Source organism: Littorina saxatilis, linkage group LG2, assembly GCF_037325665.1.
Source record: "Littorina saxatilis isolate snail1 linkage group LG2, US_GU_Lsax_2.0, whole genome shotgun sequence".
In the NCBI taxonomy this organism is placed as follows: domain Eukaryota; kingdom Metazoa; phylum Mollusca; class Gastropoda; order Littorinimorpha; family Littorinidae; genus Littorina; species Littorina saxatilis.
Genome location: NC_090246.1, coordinates 14,318,257 through 14,340,756, shown reverse-complemented (window position 1 = coordinate 14,340,756; position 22,500 = coordinate 14,318,257). Strand labels below are relative to the sequence as shown.

Here is a 22,500-nt window from a genome sequence, read left to right as displayed (position 1 = left end):
AACGTAACGTAACGTAACGTAACGTAACGTAACGTAACGTAACGTAACGTAACGTAACACCTTTTTTAAGTCCAGACAAAAGAAAAGAGTATTCATTATATTTTCATGACGACAAACATATCCTTGCTAAGGCATGTATGCCAAAGACATAGTACAATGTAATTATTGGATCAACTGTATGACAATGTATGATCAGGCATGACGATTTCGTCGCATAACAAAATACATATATATGTACCGCATTGTACGTCGTAACAGCTTTGTATTTGTGTGTGTGTGTGTTGGCTTTTCATTTTTCAGTCTCTCCTTTTTATATTTAGTCAAGTTTTGACTAAATATTTTAACATCGAGGGGGAATCGAAACGAGGGTCGTGGTGTATGTGCGTATGTGTGTGTGTCTGTCTGTCTGTCTGTGTGTGTGTGTAGAGCGATTCAGACCAAACTACTGGACCGATCTTTATGAAATTTTACATGAGAGTTCCTGGGATTGATATCCCCGAACGTTTTTTTCATTTTTTTGATAAATGTCTGTGATGACGTCATATCCGGCTTTTCGTGAAAGTTGAGGCGGCACGGTCAGGCCCTCATTTTTCAATCGAATTGGTTGAAATTTAGGTCAAGCAATCTTCGACGAAGCCCAAACTATGCGATTGCATTTCAGCTTGAAAGTTTAAAAACTAATTAATGAGTTTGGTCATTAAAATTCGGAAAATTGTAAAAAAAAATAAACATTTATAAAACGATCCAAATTTACGTTCATCTTATTCTCCATCATTTTCTGATTCCAAAAACATATAAATATGTTATATTTGGATTAAAAACAAGCTCTGAAAATTAAATATATAAAAATTATTATCAAAATTGAATTGTCGAAATCAATTTAAAAACACTTTCATCTTATTCCTTGTCGGTTCCTGATTCCAAAAACATATAGATATGATATGTTTGGATTAAAAACACGCTCAGAAAGTTAAAACAAAGAGAGGTACAGAAAAGCGTGCTATCCTTCTTAGCGCAACTACTACCCCGCTCTTCTTGTCAATTTCACTGCCTTTGCCATGAGCGGTCGACTGACGATGCTACGAGTATACGGTCTTGCTGAAAAATGGCATTGCGTTCAGTTTCATTCTGTGAGTTCGACAGCTACTTGACTAAATGTTGTATTTTCGCCTTACGCGACTTGTTTTTACTGTGTTGGTTTCCTCTAAGTATGTCTGTCAGTTTGAAGTTTTTTCTGAACGTGAACGCTCTTAGCGTAGTCTAGAATATCTTTGGGCTTCTCACTGTCAATACTACTCCCCCCCCCCCCGCCCCCCTTGTCTCCCCAGACTTTATCCATGAATGAACATGTCATGAGCGTTTATGAGCGTTTATGAGCTGATAATAATTGGTTTTGAGTGCTTCGACCCTCCCTGTGCAACAATACCACGATCGATCAAATCTTGTCACGGCCTCATAGACCTCCGGATATTCTGTGATCGATATGAACGCGAGAATGATTAGACACACTAAGGTTCTTCGTTAATGGAACATGGCTTTACTACGAGGTGTTAGGGACATACACCTTAAGTGTACTTTGACAAAACTACAAAGAACTGTTTATGTCCGCATTGGGAAGGCAGAAATGAAGACTTGCTTTAGGCTACATGGCGTGATATGTCTGACATTGCCGCTTAATGATATACGATACCGACACATGCACAGCCTAGCGGTGACCTAACGAGTGATTTTCTCCTGCTGATTTGACGAAGTCACAGAGACAAACTTCGTTCTCGAAATTCTTTGTCGGTTTCTGAGATACGTGCAAGAGAAGGGACAGAATGTTTAGGTGACGCTATTATTCGCATTATGACGTCTTCTCGAACTTTGTTTCGCTTTTTAGAGGCCGACTAAAACTCGTATTATGAAACTACAAAAGAGAGCATGATAATGTGCGTTCAGTAGTAAAAAAAAAGTATATATATATAAAAGGAACTCTAACCTAAAATAGATCTACAGTAAAAAAAAAGTATATATATAAGGAACTAACCTAAAATAGATCAATACATCAATGCCCATAACATGACATTTGTCAAATATCTCGACAGTCATTGTTCGTATCGTCCGCAAACGTGGTCTCGTGGAACGATCACTGTCTCGATCAAATGTCAGATGCCATATTTTGATCAAAATGATAAATTATGTGTACTCTTATCCCATGAAGCTGGACCACAATTGTGGCGGCGCACTCGATCCTTGACACAAGGCAGAAGATGTCATTAAAGACAAACGACACCGATTAACCAACCCCAGACCCCTCTTCTTGTCCCCCCTCTTCCAAAGTTAAATCTCTGACGTAAACGTCACATGACTCAGAGACGGGAAATCCAATGGTTAATCGCAACACCTACCAAAAACCATGCAACAGCCTGCCCATTTCTCGTACTGCTGAATAACAGAGTGATCAGATCAGACAGTGTTTTGCTTCAACCGGTGTTTCCTTTTCCTTTTCCCCAGTGGGAAGCTAGCAGCACCAGAGTCGCGCTATCCAGGTGTGTGCGTGATACCTGTCTATTGTTCACTTACAAGACTTTCACTGTTTTCTTTTCAGACTTTATCGGACACGCAAAAGGCATGTTCAGACTGTGTAAGCTCTTGGATTTGTCACTTGGCAAAGTTGATTAGGACTGCCGATATAACGTATACACATATTGATACAAGGAAAAATAATTGCGATAGTAAGCCTATCGATACGGTTTTTTTGGTATCGATTTACAACTCTAGTATTTAGCCACCAGAATGAACGTGGTTTTCTGCGCCCCACAGTGGTGACACGGGGTGGGACATGGATACTGTCTGCGCATATACATTTTGACCCGTGTCCGACCCGTTTTCCGCATACTATGGTGTCTGCAGTGAAAGAACACTCTTGTGACCAGTTAAAAGTTAAAGGCACCGGAGGTGGTCTTTAGTGGCAGGTACATTTGGGCGAAGATAACCCATTCAAAACAGAAGGCGTTCTTTATTGCGAGGTGTCCTCTCATAGGAGGGTCCTTAAATTGCAGTGACTGCAGTGTTCAGTGCATTCTTGACGGCAAATTTCGTTCCAAGAAACTCGAAGAAATCCTGTATCGCAGACGTGCTGGACAAAGCCGTTGTATCTTTTATGAGTGACCTTCGACCTATTGCACGCACCTCTTCCTGTACATGTCTTGTATGAATGGGTTGAACTTGGCATACAAAACAATTTACTCAAAGAGTGAATCGATTCTCGTGAGGGCTCTCAGAACATCAATTCGGCGATCAATCAATATTATTGCCTCATTGACTCCCAAATGATCTGTAATCGATAGTAACGCATGAATGATTACTCACACTGAAGATCTGCTTGAATAGGACGACACTTTAGCGTGCAAAGTACATATTTCAATGAACCTGACTTTAGTGCACTGTGACGATTACAGAGACCTGTTCGTATCCTTACAGAGAACACTTCCTGTAAATGGCGTCATTTGTCGTAACATTCCCGCTTAAAATGAACTCTTGAAATAGCCCGGATTCTATTCACGCTCGGTGTTTCATAGTGTGAAACTAACTTTACCAGCACGTGCACGTACTTGTCAGTTCGAGTTATGTAGCATTCGGGTTCATTTGCCCCCCTGAGACGTGAGAACTCTTTCACGGTAAGTACATTACTTCTGACGATTGTACTGATTGCTTGTGTTAGATTCTTTGGTTTAAAACAAGCTTTTCATTTAGCTAAATCATGATGAAGTTATCAAAACGAATAAATATCAAGACGAGAAAAAAAAACAGCAACAGGGAAACGGATTCAAGAGAACGCGTATATTATGTGACTCAAACAATGACAATTATGGTCATGATATCTGATGTAGGCTAACAATAATGTATTCTGCATATGTGAGAGATAACGATATCATTCAATTCACATGTGGTGATATCATGTCGCGATATAACCTTGAATGGTTGAAAACGACGTTAAACACCAAATAAAGAAAGAAAGAAAGGTCGTGTCAAACTAGTCTGGCAGGGACCTGATTTTCCACTGCTCATGATGCCAAAGTCACCGAGACCTACGTCGCTTTCGCTCGCATTTCATTATACAAAATCACATACAACACATCAAATTATGTAGTATTCTCTATGCATACCGTGGGTACACACACTCAAAGAATCAAAGCAAATGAAACCAAGAACATAACACGGGAAAGAAACGGGAGGATCCCGGCTCTTTGCACTTATTTCAAATTACTTTTCTGCTTGTGGTCACAGATGCGATGAACTGGCAATGTTCTGTTGAGTGTCAGGAAATAGACTTTTGTCAAAGGCGCCCTGTTGTTGCATCTTAAATGTCATGGCATGTAAATAATTATGATTAATATTATGCGCCTGTGGTTTTCGTTACTCATGATTATTAGTATGTGCTTGTGGTTTTCGTTACTCATGATTATTAGTATGTGCTTGTGGTTTTCGTTACTCATGATTATTATTATGTGCTTGTGGTTTTCGTTACTCATGATTAATATTATGCGCCTGTGGTTTTCGTTACTCATGATTATTATTATGTGCTTGTGGTTTTTGATACTCAGTCGTATATTGTGAGAAGGACAATACACCGAGTGTTTAGCTGCCTCTTTGTTTTGGCGTCGGTACAATTCGCAGGCATGTAATTTGCAAACAGCAGGGTAACTTTTGTGTGAATCTCAAGTCGGATTTGAAGAGCTGACAAAGAACACGAAGTTCTGTTTTTAGAAAAAGACCCGGAAGGCGGAAGGATCGTTTGTAAACTTCGCAACATGATAACGCCTACTCGTTAGGCTTCCGTGCACCGTAGACAGAAACTTGACTCACGCTGGTGAACTCTTCCCGGAGCCACGTTTTTCCGAGAAAAGCGACTGTCTTCCCGAAAGACAAAAATATGGCATTACAAATCATTTTTTCTCGAAATTCAAAAACAAATAGACTGTCAACGTTCCAAAACCAAGACCACAAAGGTATGCTATTGGAACTGTATATTTATGACAAAACATAACATTTTGTTAGGTCATTAATGTAACGTTCCAATAAAATACCTTTCTTGTTTATTATTTTCCTCGAGAAAAAAAATGTAGGTGCTATCTTTCCGAGTTCACTTCCACGCCCACTTTATTTTGTCGGCCAAGAATTTTATCTACAAGTAAGGGTCATCCGATTGCCTTTAACATGGCTGGCTTTCTTTGCCTGAGCCCTCCCAACACCAGGGCTTTGTCCCTGGACCCACAAACAACGACTGTAATTTTCTCCTGCTCATATGTTGAACAGTTTCGCCGTCTTACCTTTTGCTTGACCTGAATTATTGGTATTGGTATTACATCGTTCTGTGAGGTTACCTCATGTAAATTCGGGCTGCTTTCTCCCTGGGGAAAGCGAGCTCCCATACAGTACGGCGCTACCCATTTTTGTCTTGATGCTGCGTGCGTGTATTCAGTAGGTTGGTATGTGTGTCACTTAAAGAAATTGATTCCAGCAACAAATTTCACAACTGCATTCAGGCTGTGTTTTTTAATTGCTTCGACCATCTTGGAGTCATCAAAGTCGAATTGTAAGATAAGTCACAGCATCATTTATGTGTGTGTGTTATGTCTCTTGTTTGTCCACACGAAGATCTTGTGAATGTTTGGTTTTGTCCTTGGTTTGAACATTGGCCAATCAGCACAGCAAAGATTACGGCTTTAGAAATGCCAAGGCCGTTGTGTCATTCACTCTAATGGGACGTCAGCATGAAGGTTATTTATCTACCTTTTAAGCCCATTGCGAGAACTAAAAGACGTGGTTTAATTTACAATAAATAGGGTTAACCTTGATTGGGCATTAAATGTGTCTGCGTCTTCACTGGTTGTTGTGAAGAAAAAAATAAAACCAAGTAAAAACAAAACGTAACCAAGAAAAGAATCAGAGCAGACAAAAAATCTGTGTCCTGCTTGTTATCATTGTCGATACTCGCGACTTCTAAGCAATTACGGTTTACCTTGATTAGACATTTGAAGTTCTGGGGCTAAACACATTGCTGGAGAAACAAGCTTTATTAAACTGGTTGAAAAGCAACAACAAAGACACAACAGAAAAAAGTCCCAGAGAGAAAAACAAAATCCCGTGGCATCATTGTGATCATTGTTGAAACTTGACAATTTTGTGGAATTAGACTTGAGCTCTGAGAAAAATCAGGTATGCTGGTGGGCGTTTTTCCCTCTGGCATTTTCACCCACCAATTTTGCGTCAAGATCTCAACTTGACAGTATAGTTTTCCCTCACGAAATAAACTATTTTCTCCCACAGCTAATTTGGTAAAATAGTTAATTAGCAGCTTACTGGTCAACGCCCTTTAGACGTGAACACGGCGCTTTGTTATGACTTGCGTGATACACTCGTTGTGATTGTATTTCAACGGACGAGTTAACGAGAAATCTACCAACCGAACGACAAACAATAAAATGAGATGGGCAATTTTGAGTGTGTGTTCTTCTGTGAAGTGAGGAGTTTTTAAACCGAGAAGTGGCAATAGAGATATATGTTGTTTTTCCTGTTTTGTTCTTGTCGTTGTCAGATCTTGTTGTGTTGAGTATTTCTTCTCTTTTGTCTTTGCTTGCATCGTTCTGGCGCTTCGGAGCAAAGTCCGTCGACCAAATGACAAACATAGAGAATACTACATGGCTTGCTGTGTCGTACCAAATTTACACGAGTTGTTTTTTTAAATATTGAACTGCGAGCGAAAGCGAGCTGTTCACTATTTGAAAAAGCAACGAGTGTAAATCTGGTACGGAACAGCAAGCCATGTAGTATTCTGTTTATCCTACATACTGTACTTACGTGTATTTTACTGAAAATGTCTTGCATTCGAGGCAGCTAAATTGAAGACGCTTGTTTTAGAACCTCGATCTCTTCTAAAGCCTCGTGCAATCTATTACGTCAAAGCAAAAAAACGTCACTCTGAAAGTGTGGCGTGACGTGTTAGTTCTAAAGATTCATCGAGGGTAATTAGCGAGCGCAATTTGTGTTTCTATAATGACGTTTGTCTCGGTGACTTTGGCATCATAAGCAGTGGAAAAACAGGTCCCTGCCAGACTTGCTTGACATGACCTCATTTACATGATACACACGTGTGATTTGAACGATTATTATCTCACGGGTGTCTCTCTCACGTATGTAGGATAAAATGCAGTTTTGGCAATATGAGTGTGAATTGCTTTTGTGAAGTCAGTATTCGTATGAACGGGGACGGGTAATGGGAGACAGGTAGAGAATGTTGTTCTGTTCTTGTCAAAAGGATGTTGACCTGAATATTTATTTCCTTTTTGTCTGTTCGTGCATTGTTCTGACGTTTCAAAACAAAACCTCTGCCAGCCTAATGCTTCAGCTGAGTATCTGGGATTTTTGTATGATTTTCATACGGCTTTGTGAGTTGGCTTTTGAATGGTTCAAGCAAGAGGACTACGACCTTTTGATGATTCCCTTTCGTGCGCACAGCCAAGGATTGGAAAAAGTTCAGAGCTGTGAAATGTGTTTTTCTACATGTTTTTCTGTCATGCAGGGATCACGTGATCACGGGTTAGATCATAGTCCAGCAGACGAGCATTCCCACTCGCCACCCCCCTTTCCCTCAAGCAAAAAAAACAAGTCGCGTAAGGCGAAAATACAACATTTAGTCAAGTAGCTGTCGAACTCACAGAATGAAACTGAACGCAACGCAACGCAGCAAGACCGTATACTCATAGCATCGTCACTCCACCGCCCGTGGCAAAGGCAGTGCCCGTGGAATTGACAAGAAGAGCGGGGTATTCGTTGCGCTGAGAAGGATAGCACGCTTTTCTGTACCTCTCTTCGTTTTAACTTTCTGAGCGTGTTTTTAATCCAAACATATATCTATATGTTTTTGGAATCAGGAACCGACAAGGAATAAGATGAAAGTGTTTTTAAATTGATTTCGACAATTTAATTTTGATAATAATTTTTATATATTTAATTTTCAGAGCTTGTTTTTCATCCAAATATAACATATTTATATGTTTTTGGAATCAGAAAATGATGGAGAATAAGATGAACGTAAATTTGGATCGTTTTATAAATTTTTATTTTTTTTTTACAATTTTCAGATTTTTAATGACCAAAGTCATTAATTAATTTTTAAGCCACCAAGCTGAAATGCAATACCGAAGTCCGGGCTTCGTCGAAGATTACTTGACCAAAATTTCAACCAATTTGGTTGAAAAATGAGGGCGTGACAGTGCCGCCTCAACTTTCACGAAAAGCCGGATATGACGTCATCAAAGACATTTATCCAAAAAATGAAAAAAACGTTCGGGATTTCATACCCAGGAACTCTCATGTCAAATTTCATAAAGATCGGTCCAGTAGTTTACTCTGAATCGCTCTACACACACACACAGACAGACAGACACACACACACACACACGACCCTCGTCTCGATTCCCCCCTCTACGTTAAAATATTTAGTCAAAACTTGACTAAATATAAAAAGAGGCACAATTACGAAAAAAAGGCACACAATTAAAAAGAGATAAATAAAGCACAAACAACACCCCCCCCCCCCTCCCCGAAAAAAATGAAACAAGCAAACAAACATAAAACCAAGTTGGCAAACTAAAAGTCAAACAAACACACTAACAAAGTAATAAACCAACCCAGCAAGTAAAAAACAACACCAACAACAACCCAGCATTGCTACTGTTACTGCAATGCACACACACGCACACGCTGTCCATAAGCCTATAAGTGTATTGATTCATTAAAACGTCGAGTTCAAAGAAAAGCGCACGCAGTAGCCTTACAATCCAAAGAACGACCTTATGCCGTGTGGTGGAAATATCAGCATTAAGGCATTAATCACGGACAGGCCAATTAAGACAAGAGGAAGTACCAGGTAACCTTCTGACATTCTAAGGAGGAAGCTGACACAGTTTGTGGGATTCAGGTGCTGTCAGCAGCACCTGAATCCCACAAATGTTCCCAACAAATGTTCTTTGTGATTTGTGGTTATTGATTTTGAACGCTGGTCGATTTTACTTTGTGATTGCGCAGTTGTGAGTTTTAGAAATGAATGGGATGGGGGGGTTGTGTTGGTTGATCGAGTACAGGTAGGCGTTGACGGCACAGACCTTCTCGTGTTCATATTTCGTCTGCTTATCTGAACTCAAATCACGGAATCAAATTAACTTCATTGGTTGTGCATAAACACACACTCAAAGTCTGTTCTATTCTGTGTGTGTGTGTGTGTGTCTGTGTGTGCGTGTGCGTGTGTGTGTGTATGGGGGGACGCCTAGGACAATGACATTCAGCAGCAGTTCTTGTGCATGTAGTACTTTTGTCATAAAGATTTCCGTTTAAGCAGCAGTCATATACATGATGTAATAAATGTTAAAATACAGTACAAATGGAGGGATGACCTTAACCCACGAGCCTGGAGAGATTTGAGGTAGCAAGCGAAAGAGTTTTCTCAGGAAGGACTGTGCTTTGGAGACGCTGTGGAGACAAATCTTTTTTCAGTCTGCGGTCTACCTCCACCATAATCGATTTTGAAAGCCGATCGATTTCACTTGCTGTGCGTGCAGTTGCAATGTGTGTGTGTGTGTGTGTGTGTGTGTGTGTGTGTGTGTGTGTGTGTGTGTGTGTGTGTGTGTGTGTGTGTGTGTGTGTGTGTTTAATGAGCGTTTTTTTGATTGATGCGTGTTTTAAGTCAGTTGATACTGTAGGAAAGCGTGCACTGTGTTGCAGAATTGTGTGTCTTTAGAAAACAATTTTTAAACATATTTGTTTTGCTGTGAGGAATTACGGAAGTGTTTCGCGGTTGATTAAAAAAACTGGCTTGGCCTGAGCAAACACACGTAGAACGTAGGCATGACTCAAGGAAGAAAGGAACGAATGAATGATTGTACGAATGAACACACGAGCAGACAAACTTCTCAACACCCCGTTTCTGATCACCTCAGTTCAGCATGTCATTGCTGTGAAAAAAGGCCGGTGTAACACGAGAACAATACTCCCACGAGATGTTTTACTCCGGAGTACAAATTTCGTACGAACATTTTGCTCCCTTCACGAACAAATTACTCCCCCAAAACACGAGAAAATATCTCCCCACGAGTAAACATTTCGTACGAAAATGTAACTTCCCTGACAAATAAATAATGAATAAATGACTCAATTGGTCAATTTTTTCGTGGAGTAAAAATGTCGTGTAACACCGGTACGCGCGGTACGTGGCGCATTTATGTCATTCCAAGGAGGACGTTCACAGTTTTAAGGGGTTTTAGGTGCAGTGAAAACAGATCTTTCTTGCAGTCTGCGGTCTATCGTGGCTATCGATTTTCAAGACTGGTCGTTTTGGCTGTCTGATTGTGCTTGTTGTGGTGTTTAGAAATGAGGTGGGTTTTCCATGAATGTGCGTTTTAGTTTAAGTGATTGGTAAGTGAGGTGAAGCGTTCACTGAGTTTGATATATGTTTGGTCGAAACTTTCTTGTTTGCTGTTTGTTGCGAAAGTAATAACGGAGTGAATTAAGGACTAGTGGTAGAAAGAAACGTGTTGGATTGAACAACCAACGAACTGGCTGACCTGCTTAAAGACAGATCGAACACACACACAAACAAACAAACAACCCTATGCAAACGATCACAGTCATTGTACGAACAAACTAACCAACCAACCAACAAACAAACAACCCCAGGCAAACGATCAGTCATTTTACGAACAAACAAACCAACCAACCAACCAACCAACCAACCAACCAACCAACCAACAAACAACCCCAGGCAAAGGACCCCAGTCATTGTGAAACAAGCCGTGTTCCTTTCGCAACAAGCATTACAACCTGATAATTATCTACGCGGATATGATATAGGCCTGGGGATCGATTCATAACTGTTTCTTCCTCCACAATGGTATACAGTGTGCACGGCACCTGCAGGCAGTGTTTTACGATGTGCACGTGCCCCCTGCATATCTCGGACACAGCCATCAATACTCACTGCTGACATTTATGTCGTCACAGCCTGGCATTTTTCGCCGATACAGTGGAACCCTTCCTTTAAAAACCTCAAACAATCTGAGAAAATGAGGTCTAAAACAAGAGAGAGTCCCAAAATAAAGGTAAATGTGCAGGGTTTATGTAGAACAGAAAACCTGAAAAATGAAGGTCTTAAAACAAAGTAGGCTTAAATTTGGGGGTCTTAGGCGGAAAAAAACCCCACAAAAAGTCTGTTTACGGTATCCCGACAGACCCTATTTTTTTTCGCGAGACCCTAGACTATTTTTTTGGTTTTTAGGGGAAAAAAATTTTGTTTTTTTTGTTTTTTTTGGCAAAATAACTTAAAAATATGGTTTTTTGGACAAAAATAAATAAAGAAAAAGCCCGACCTACCGACCCTATTTGTTTTGCCTATGTTACCGTACACAGACTATTTTTTGTGTGGCCTTACTGTATTGCGGATGCGCTTTGTATTCTCCGTCTTATCATGTGTGGAGTGAAAATATACTGGGTTCGGGGGTTGTGGTGATAGTTGGGGGGCGGGGGATGGGGGGTGGGGGTGGCAGGTAGGGGCGTGATATATGCCAAATATGGCGAATGGCTTTCGATTTCCGTTGCGCAGATGCAAATGAGGATACGTTTTGTATGAAATGTGGCTTTGTTGCGTGGCCTTACCTTCGGTTGTCCCGTACAATCTAGATCTGCATTGTGTAGTGAGAGTCTTTGGTTTTTATTAGCTTTGCTTTGCTTGATTTGGTTAGTCTTTTCTTCTGTACATTCCTCAGCCTCTTTCATTGTTACCCCTGAAACGTGGCCAGGAACAATCCGTTCCTGAGACATCGTTAGAAAACCAGCTGATTATTTGAATTATTTTGGGCCAAGGTTTGGAAAATGCCATTTGACAATTGTCCAGAAACAAGTTTGTCTGGCTGCACCATTAAACCTTTTGCTGACTTGAGTTGTAGCCTTACCGGCACGGTTGGCCTAGTGGTAAGGCGTCCGCCCCGTGATCCGGAGGTCGTGGGTTCGAACCCCGGCCTGGTCATACCTAAGACTTTAAAATTGGAAATCTAGTGGCTGCTCCGCCTGGCGTCTGGCATACTGGGGTTAGTGCTAGATGATCACACACACACACACACACACACACACACACACACACACACACACACACACACACACACACACACACACACACACACACACACACACACACACACACACACACACACGCTCGAACGCGATAGTTTGAGTTCGTATGTTTTGGGGTGAAAATACTCATAATCCATTTTCTTCTCTCTCTCATCCAACAATAGATATAAATGTGCCGACCAGGCCATTTTATAGGACAAACAAACAAATCCAAAGGAAAAAAATTGTGAAGAAGACGTCGCTTCCCGGACGGGATAACGTAAACGAGCTGTAAACATCGCAACAATCAGCTGTTTTCCTGCCGTGGTTCGCTCAGTTTGAAAGAACAGACCTCCCCCCCCCAAAAAAAAAAAAAAAAAAAAAGAAGGAAAAATAAAGGGGGAACAAAAGAAGGAAAAAAAAAAGGGGGAAAAAAGGAGAAGAAAAAAAAAGAAAAAAGAAAAGGAAACGCTTTGGTTAATATACATGTGAACAAAGGATCGACTACGATTGTAGTCGACATCAGTTTCACAGACCCATTACTTCTCTCATAGCTGTAGCAAAGCTTCAGGCTATTTGGCAAATGGCTTTCTTGTCTGTGAGCATGGGGAAGAAAGGCATAAATAGGGGACCCCAGTGCACACTTGACGGGAACTTCTTCTTCTGCGTTCGTGGGCTGAAACTTCCACGTACACTCGTGTTTTTTGCACGAGTGGAATTTTACGTGTATGACCGTTTTTACCCCGCCATTAAGGCAGCCATACGCCGCTTTCGGAGGAAGCATGCTGGATATTTTCGTGTTTCTATAACCCACCGAACTCTGACATGGATTACAGGATCTTTTCCGTGCGCACTTGGTTTTGTGCTTGCGTGTGCACACGAAGGGGAATAAGCCACTAGCAGGTCTGCACATAAGTTGACCTGGGAGATCGGAAAAATCTCCACACTTAACCCACCAGGCGGCCGCGACCGGGATTCGAACCCTCGACCTTCCGATTAAGAGGCCGACGTCTTACCACCCCGCCACAGCGCCCACTTGACGGGAACAAAACATAATACTTGCCCGTATCTGTGGTTCAAACGGAACCCCCTGTGGAAAAAACTTCCCGTACCCAATAAGCCCCATCCCTGTCTCAAGCCCCAGCCCCGTTCAAGGCCCTTGTGCTCCAGATTTTCTGTTTCATAACAATAACAATAGCAACACTTTATTGTCCATTTAAATATGACATAAAAATGGAACATTTCCTTTGACACACCCGCAAGTTTGCATTCATATAAAGGCAACCTTCCTTTTAAGATATGCTTTTCTCAGATATTTTAAGGTCTTAAAAACGGGGTTCTGCTGCACACGCATGTACTTCTTGCGCAGACGGAAGCCTCAGCGGACATTCTATTTTACTTGATATACACACATTCCGCGGCATGTAACAATGATCTTTCGAGAGCACATCAAGTTCGACTGATGCATTTCTCGGAGGTCGTGCATTTATAACTCTCTGAATTCTCAGACATGCGTGCGAGTGTAACCCCCCGCGGGTTTGGGGGAAGAATTTACCCGATGCTCCCCAGCATGTCGTAAGAGGCGACTAACGGATTCTGTTTCTCCTTTTACCCTTGTTAAGTGTTTCTTGTATAGAATATAGTCAATGTTTGTAAAGATTTTAGTCAAGCAGTATGTAAGAAATGTTAAGTCCTTTGTACTGGAAACTTGCATTCTCCAAGTAAGGTCATAATTATATTGTACTACGTTGCAAGCTCCTGGAGCAATTTTTTGATTAATGCTTTTGTGAACAAGAAACAATTAACAAGTGGCTCTATCCCACCCACCCCCCCCCCCCCCCCTTTCCCCGTCGCGATATAACCTTGAACGGATGAAAACGACGTTAAACACCAAATAAAGAAAAGAAAGAAAGTGCGAGTGTACAGACACATAATTAACGGCCTCTTTTACTGTAAATTGGCTGTAGCGAAGTTCGCTGAAAAACGTATATTTGCTGCTTGCTCCCATGCCCAGAACGAAGTCAAGTTGAACTATCTCGAGACTCGTGTTGGATTACTTCTTGTGTGATGTTTTTCCCCCGCCAGTTTATCAATCAAAACTGAAATTCAGAGCTCTTTTTGTGGTGTAATCAGAGAAACCCGCCGACCTGTTATTGTTGTAGTTTTGTTTTCTTTTTGGGCAGGAGTTTGGGGAAATAAGATGCACCTTCTTGTGATGTTATTGTACTGTGCTTGCGTCTGTGTTCATCTAGACCTCTTGAATGCTGTTGAAAATGGTGTGTTTTTGTGTGGGTCTATCAGCGCAGATTTACCTGCTGTTTTTTTTAACAAGTGAGACCATTATTTCCATTGCTGGAACGGTTACAGTCAAGCACACAGGCTTTCACAACAAAAATATTTCTTTGAAAAAAAATAGAAAGCCGGGAAAGCGATGGAAGTACATAGCTGTGTAGGGGTGATGATTATGTTTGGTTGTAGTGTATTCATTTTGTTGTCAAGTCATTACTTTAAAGAACCGTCAGTATGCAGACAAAGTCAACAACAAACCTAATTGTTTGCAAACGAGCAATTTAACTCACACACACACACACACGCACACACACACACACACACACACACACGCGCGCGCAAATCATCCAACTATTGTTTACTCTCAGAGTGTTTTCGCTAATGTCCCTACCATCCTCGTTAACTGACTTTCTAGTCTCACAATGCTGATGTGGCAACGGCGCCTGGCAGGTTTTGTCATACAGTGGTAGTGTAACCATCAATCACAATGCCATTCACGCATCCGGACATCCTTGCCTTTGACCAGCCGTCCCAATGCAGGGTATAACATGGATGAAAGCTCGCTCTTAAATGGTAATATCAATATCTGCGGAAGCATAATCTACACCGCATTGCAGGCAACATGCTGTGTCGGTCGTGTTCTTTTATTCCTCAACGATGTCTGATCCGGAATTGCACTGTCCTCTTTTCCCGCGTGTCTATATTTAGCCGGCGTGGTTTAAAGCCACGGTGTTTCTCGTGAAAACAGTCTGGCTGACCATCTCAGATGTGGTCAGGCTCGTACGCTGGATAAGGCCAAAAAAACATTGTCTGTTTCTGGTAACATGGCTAAAAAAAATAGGGTCGGTAGGTAGGGATTTTTTTTTTTTTTTACCCCAAATGTAGACCAATAAAACTAACTTTAAAAATCGCGCAAAGAGACTGGATTCACTATACATAGAGACAAGACACTCAACACATTTACAAATCGTCAGCGGACTTTCGTTTTCACACGTTTTTGTTGTTCATTTTCTCACCCTGTCCTTTACCACCAAAAAAATAAAAAATAAAAATTTTGAGTTTGGAAAAAAAAAGTTTAGGGTCGGCGCCGAAATTTAGGGTCGGTCGGGTGACCAGAAACAGACAATTTTATTTTTGGCCTAAGACAACCCATGCACCTGGACACATACCAAACATCCACACCCAGACTGCCTGTTATTGCGATATGGAATCTTTTGATGAATTAATCTTTTCAAATGTCACTAGTAGCTTTTACCAAATTAATTAATACAAACAAATCCAAGTGTGCGCAGAGATTACCCATGCTTTCCATTTTGGTATGTACGTAACCAAGGAGTGGGCTTTTCAATTGGAGCTAATTGTGGGTGTTGAATCCCGTTGTCAGTATCATTGTCCTAAGCGTCATGTTCGTCATGTTTATCAACATCATTGTTGCTATTAACTGAAGGAAAATCGTTTTTTGTCCCTGATGATGATATGATGATGATGATGATGATGATGATGATGATGATGATGATGATGATGATGATGATCCATCATCCATCATCATCATCTCCAATTTGGACTGCATTCTTTATGAAGACATGATTATTGTGCGTGTAAACAAAAACAAAATAAAGAAAAAAAGCACCATACCCTTCTTATCTAGAAGTGTCGTTAATCTCCATAATTATTCGCCGATACGGACACCATCTAGTGTTGAAACAGTATAACCATGCCGCGCAGAACAGAACAAAGCAAGACAAGACAAGAAAACCCTGTCTCCTGGCCGTGTGTGCTCAAATGTCACAAGACAAGAATGACATGCCGCAACGTTTCCCGAGGCCTTGGCTCGGCCTTCATTGCGCCTTGTTGTGTCGTGTGGCTGTCTCATTTTCAGTCTTTTCTTGGGGAGGGGGAATTGGATTGCCTGGAGGGAGTTCCATTGCCGTTTCCATCACAGCTGGTCCAGTGACGCATGTCTCGAGACGCATCCAGACACAAAGTCGCACGTGCATTGTTTCAATCAATCAATATAAGGCTTATATCGCGCGTATTCCGTGGGTACAGTTCTAAGCGCAGGGATTTTTATTTTTTTTCTTCCATTTTTGAGTCACTTGAGAAAATGTGACTCTATGTAATCGGTCAGTGTTAGTCTGTCCGGCCGGCCGGCTGTCCGGCCGGCCGGCCGTCCGGCCGGCCGTCCGGCCGGCCGTCCGTAGACACCACCTTAACGTTGGACTTTTCTCGGAAACTATCAAAGCGATCGGGCTCATATTTTGTTTAGTCGTGACCTCCAATGACCTCTACACTTTAACGATGGTTTCGTTGACCTTTGACCTTTTTCAAGGTCACAGGTCAGCGTCAAAGGAAAAATTAGACATTTTATATCTTTGACAAAGTTCATCGGATGTGATTGAAACTTTGTAGGATTATTCTTTACATCAAAGTATTTACATCTGTAGCCTTTTACGAACGTTATCAGAAAAACAAGGGAGATAACTAGCCTTTTCTGTTCGGCAACACACAACTTAACGTTGGGCTTTTCTCGGAAACTATAAAAGTGACCGGGCTCAAATTTTATGTGAACGTGACTCCCAGTGACCTCTACACTTTGACGTCTGCTTTGGTGACCTTTGACCTTTTTCAAGGTCACAGGTATGTCTTGAAGGAAAAAATTTGAAATATCATATCTCTGAAACTATTCATCGGATTTGATTCAAACTTTATAGGATTATTCTTTACATCAAATTATTTACATCTGTATTGTGTTGTGAATAGCAATTTCTTCCTGTCCATCTGATGCCTCATATAATATTCAGAACTGCGAAAGTGACTCGATCGAGCGTTTGCTCTTCTTGTTTATATATTGATTTTGTAAAAAAAAATTTTTCTGCAATTTATATCGCGCACATTCAAGGCGCAGGGATTTATTTATGCCGTGTGAGATGGAATTTTTTGACTCAATACATCACGCATTCGCATCGGCCAGCAGATCGCAGCCATTTTGGCGCATATCCTACTTTTCACGGCCTATTATTCCAAGTCACACGGGTATTTTGGTGGACATTTTTATCTATGCCTATACAATTTTGCCAGGAAAGACCCTTTTGTCAATCGTGGGATCTTTAACGTGCACACCCCAATGTAGTGTACACGAAGGGACCTCGGTTTTTCGTCTCATCCGAAAGACTAGCACTTGAACCCACCACCTAGGTTAGGAAAGTGGGGAGAAAATTGCTAACGCCCTGACCCAGGGTCGAACTCGCAACCTCTCGCTTCCGAGCGCAAGTGCGTTACCACTCGGCCACCCAGTCCTTTGATTTTTGTTTGATGGGAGTCATTTTGTTATTGAAAAGGCAGGTGAACTCGGGGTTGGGATAGGGGTGAGGTGGGATCCCCAGGGGGTGTCGGAGGTTGGAGGAGAAAAGATAATATTTATATATATAGGTAAACATAGACAGACAGACAGACAGACAGACAGACAAATCTGCATAGCTTGCTCTCTCCTTCCCCCGAAGCCTCTTTTTCTCTCCCTCTCCTCCCCCCTCTCTCTCTCTCCCTCTCTCTCTCCCTCCCTTCCCCTCCCCCCCTCTCTCTCTCTCTCCCTCCCTCCCTTTCCCTCCCCCCTCTCTCTCTCTCTCTCTCTCTCTCTCTCTCTCTCTCTCTCTCTCTTCATCTTTTGTTCAGTCATACTGCCGGAGACTAAGGATTAAATCCTAAAGAATTTATTTTATAATGGCTGCGCTCAGCATGGAACACTTAACATGCATACACAATTCGACTCCATTTGAAGATCGCACGGCCGAGATATGATCGATTAAAAGATCGATACAGAGAGATCATGGCATCACTCGCCTGCCATTCTGCAGCAGGAAGAGGGGGGGATGAGGGGGTTCCTGGATAGAGGGTAAGGGAGGCTGGCTATCAGTAATCTGATCGCCGTGACCGCGCGCTCGCCGGATGCTCTCACCATAACTCTGGTCTGACAGCACAACCTGTCTTTGATACCATCTTGCTGGAATCTTCACAGTTTGATTATTTGAAGCAGTTTTTCACTTCAGTCTTTGTGATACACCAGAGCCGCATGGACGTTTATTTGTGGTCATCTACAACTTTAAAACAATGAAGGTTAGTTTTGCTTTGACTATTCCATAAAATACTTTAACTGAAGGTTTTACTGTCTGTACTGCCGCCTGAAAAACTCTCTTTTAGCAAGGATTTGTATGGCTGTACATTCCAGTCAAAATTCCTATTTTCATGTGTTTTAGTTGTTTTTCTCTAGAATCAACTGATTACATAAGTAACATGCAGGACGCACTATATATTATTGTGGTATTTAATGGTGGTGCTGTTATCAATGTTGAACATTACAAATTTGTGTTCATGAAAACTATTTTACTTGCAGCACTTCAAAGGCTACCACAATGGATGATCCATTAAAAACCTGTCCAATATGCAACGAACCATGTGACGTCGAGTTTAATACCCTAGGAAAGAAAGGATGTGCAAGTATGTTCTCTCTCTTGATTTGTTTCAATTCTTATGATAAATTTGAGTTTCTTAGTGTTCTGTATACTATAACGTTTGTTTGTTTGTTTGTTTGTTTTATGTCCTTTTTTATTTTGTTTGTTTTTGTTCTTTTGTTGTTTTTTCCCTTTGGTGTTCTTTTACATGTTGTGCTGTATTTGTAGTTTGTTGTATTACTGGGTGTCATCCAGTGAGACTTATCAAAGCAAGTGTGTGGGGTCATAGCCGGTTAACAAATTGCGTGCTTCTGTTGAAATGTCTATAAAAAAGAGTTTGTAGTGAGCAATGTTATTTGTTTGTTGATACAGGAATCAAGGATTCGAGCCAGAGAAGACAGAACAGAACCGTTCAGCCTACAGTTGGTCAAAGGGTGCATATCGAGTGTCGAAGGGATTACACCAACGACAATAATATCGAGAAAGACTTAAGACAGCAAAACAGAGATACCGATAAGACTGAGCTTGGAGAGCGAAGCACACGATCTAAGCAACACAGATTTGACTTTGCAAGTTGCTGCTTTTTCTGTGGGACTCGGGTAAATCTTTCCAAAACACGTGGACCTGATGAGGCATACAGAGTCAGAACATTATCTTTACAAACTGAAATTTTGAAAAAATGTGACGAAAGAAATGATGAGTGGGCAGATATCGTCAAGGGAAAGCTTGAATTTGCAAGAGACCTGCATGCAGCAGATGCTGTGTACCATATAACTTGTAACTGTAACTTCAGAGCGCTTGGTCTGTCAATTCCCAAACGTTATAATGACAAGCCAGGTGCATACGCACTGACAAACGCTCCAAGCTGAAGTGTGGGTAGACCACCGGACACTGAAAAACTTGAAGTTTTTGAGAAAACAGCAGAATATCTCATTAACCACGATGACGAACAGATCACCATCGGAGAGCTTGTGCAGAAAATCCAAGAGTTCAGTGGAGGGGTTGGTTACACCACCAAATGGATGAAGGAAAAGCTCTTGGAGAGATTTGATGAAAAAATCATCATAGCGAACATTCTAGGCAAGTCTAATGTTGTAACATTCCGCACAACAGCTAAATCCATTCTTCATGATTTCTACAATTCTCCGAAGACTAATGACGACGAAAGTGAAAAACTGAAGCTGGTGAAAGCTGCTGCAGCACTGATAAAGAATGAAATAAAAGCTGCTTCTGCAACGACAAACAAGGAATATCCAACATCAGAGGATATTTCTTCAGGGGCGTACAACCTGGACTTTGTTCCCCAGTCCCTTCAGCTTTTCCTGCGTTTGATTTTCAGCGAAAAAGATGCTGACAATAAAATTGCATCTGTGGGACAAGCAATTGTCCAGGCAGCTCGACCTAGGGTTGTCATCGCCCCACTTCAAATTGGACTTGGAGTCCAAATGCACCACCATTTTGGCTCCCGATATCTGATCGATGTGTTGAATGCGATGGGCTTCTCGTCTTCCTACACAGAGGTGCAGAGATTTGAGGCAAATGCAGCTGTGTCCCAAAGTTCAGATATTCCAGGATGTGCCAAGAATGTGATTCTACAATACGTGGCTGACAATGTGGATCACAATTCCTGTACCTTGGATGGATACAATTCTTTCCATGGTATGGGAATGATTGCTACCACAACTCCTGGAACACGACGAACAACGCCTATTCCTAGGTTGGATGTCACCTCCAAAGATTCAAAAGAAAAGGGAACAATTGACATCGTGTATTTCCAGTCAAAGGCAGTTCACTTTGGGAACACTACATACAGGGAACTAGAAAACCTGCGAGCTGTTGACCCATCTATACACCTTGATGTCTTGTGGAAGGTGGTGTGGCCGCTGAAGCCTGCAAGACCTTCATGGTCTGGAACGATGCAGGCTGTCCACAACGACCGTCACCCTGGTAAGTCGAGCGTTTTCTTCTTGCCAATGATCGACATGAACCCTGGTGATCTGACTTGCATTCACTCTACACTGCTGTTCACGGCGAAGGAAGCAAAGAGACATGGCTCGACTCCAGTGCTCACTTTCGACCAGCCCCTATTTTGGAAAGCCCATGAGATCGTCGCCAACAAACCTGATGATGCTGACTTGGCCTCCATTGTTCTAAGGCCGGGCTTGAAGGTTTTCACATGGAAATGAGCTTTTTGGGCTGCATTGGACGTTTGATGGAGGGCAGCGGTCTGCAGGAGGTGCTAGAACTGACATATGCACCAACAGCTGTCAACTACATGCTTCAAGGCAAGGCAGTGTCCCGAGCAGTTAGAGGCCACTTTCTGGTTGACTCGGCTCTGAACGCACTCCTGACCTCACAAACGTTCAAAATCTCTCTGCCACTCCCAGACCTGGATGTGACACTAAGTGACGTCTCCATTGAGGAAATTGATAGCACAGATGTACCAGAAGATGTGCAAATTGCTGGGACAGTGGATGATATCGCGCCATCAGCAAATGAAGATGCTCCTGTCTCATGTGAGGAGCCTGATGGGGACCTTGCCCGTGCAGCCAACATGTGGGACTTGTTGATGAGTGGAGCTATCCCGCTAGGAGAAGTTTGCGTTGATGAGACAATCGCATCGATTCAGCTAAAACTAGAACGCCAAAAGCAAACCCTCAAGTGCCACCCCACAGCTGCACTGTGGATTCAGTACATGGACATGGTTGACATTCTGCGCAAGTTCCTCAAAGCTGAACGCACAGGAAACTGGGACCTGCATCTGTCCACTGTCCATGAAATGATGCCTTTCATGGCAGCAGCAGGGCACAACCTCTACACCAAATCCCTCCACCTGTATCTCCAGGACATGCTGCAGCTGAAAGAAACTCACAAGGATGTCTACCAGAGCTTCCAAGCCGGTCACCATGTACGCAGGACGGATCGATGTTGGGCAGGCCTTTCTACAGACAGATGATTAAGAGAACAACTAGCATTGCTCTTTGGAGAATGTACAAATATGTATTGGAGACTTTCTTTATTTCTATGACAGTGACCGGTGTGAGATGTTTTTCAAATGTACAAATGTGTATTGGAGCCTTTCTTTATTTCTATGACAGTGACTGATGTTGTGAGATGTTTTTCAAGGGACATAATTATTATCATTCCTGTTGTTTCCTGATTTTGTTCTGATTACGGAATGTGTTCACAGATATTTGTATTCAGTGAATGCATTCATTGAGTGTTTTATGACTGCTTTGATGCTCAATTCTGCAGTTTGCAGTCGACCAATGCATGACTAACGCTGTGAATACATTATTGGTCAATAATGTTTATGAATGTTGTGCAATGTTTGTGTAATGATGTTGGAGTTATGTGCTTTGAATTTAAAATGTTGTCGATTATTTGATTATGTGATGCTTTATCTAATCAATTGCCTTGTTTACGTTTGTTGTTTCATTGCTTGTGTTTGAATGGTTTGCTTTTGTATACCCTGCTCCCTTGTCACGCGGTAGACTATCCAGCGACTTCCTGACATCATTCATCTTACTTTTCTTAGTTTACACTGCAAACTTTGTGGCCTTTTTACATGTTGCTTGAGTGCGCTTACATTCTCCTGTACAGGAATACTTATGTTTTT

At 41.8% G+C, this 22,500-nt stretch overlaps 1 protein-coding gene across 1 annotated transcript in view; it reads left to right on the top strand.

Moving 5' to 3' along the window:
- LOC138958263 (G protein-activated inward rectifier potassium channel 3-like) overlaps positions 1–22,500 on the top strand; it is a 347,146-nt gene that overhangs the window by 32,212 nt on the left and 292,434 nt on the right. The gene's annotated exons all lie outside the window — the stretch shown is intronic.